At 45.1% G+C, this 224-nt stretch overlaps 1 protein-coding gene across 6 annotated transcripts in view; it reads left to right on the plus strand.

Moving 5' to 3' along the window:
• The window catches only part of spire1b (spire-type actin nucleation factor 1b), a 79,847-nt gene that overhangs the window by 24,773 nt on the left and 54,850 nt on the right, over nt 1-224 (plus strand). The window lies entirely within an intron of this gene.

A 224-nucleotide genomic window follows, 5' to 3' on the forward strand; every position in this document is an offset into this window, starting at 1 on the left:
CACAGCCGACAGCCCTATTGGACAACTGTTATGGCAAGAACCAATCAGCTAAGTAAAGAAAAACGAGTGGCCATCATTACTTTAGGAAACGAAGGTCAGTTGGTCCAGAAAATTGCGAAAACTTTGAATGTGTCCCCAATTGCAGTCGCAAAAATCATCCATCGCTACAACAAAACTGGCTTACATGAGGACCACCCCAGGAAAGGAAGACCAAGAGTCACCTC

The sequence above is a fragment of the Etheostoma spectabile genome, chromosome 6 (genome assembly GCF_008692095.1).
Source record: "Etheostoma spectabile isolate EspeVRDwgs_2016 chromosome 6, UIUC_Espe_1.0, whole genome shotgun sequence".
NCBI lineage: Eukaryota > Metazoa > Chordata > Actinopteri > Perciformes > Percidae > Etheostoma > Etheostoma spectabile.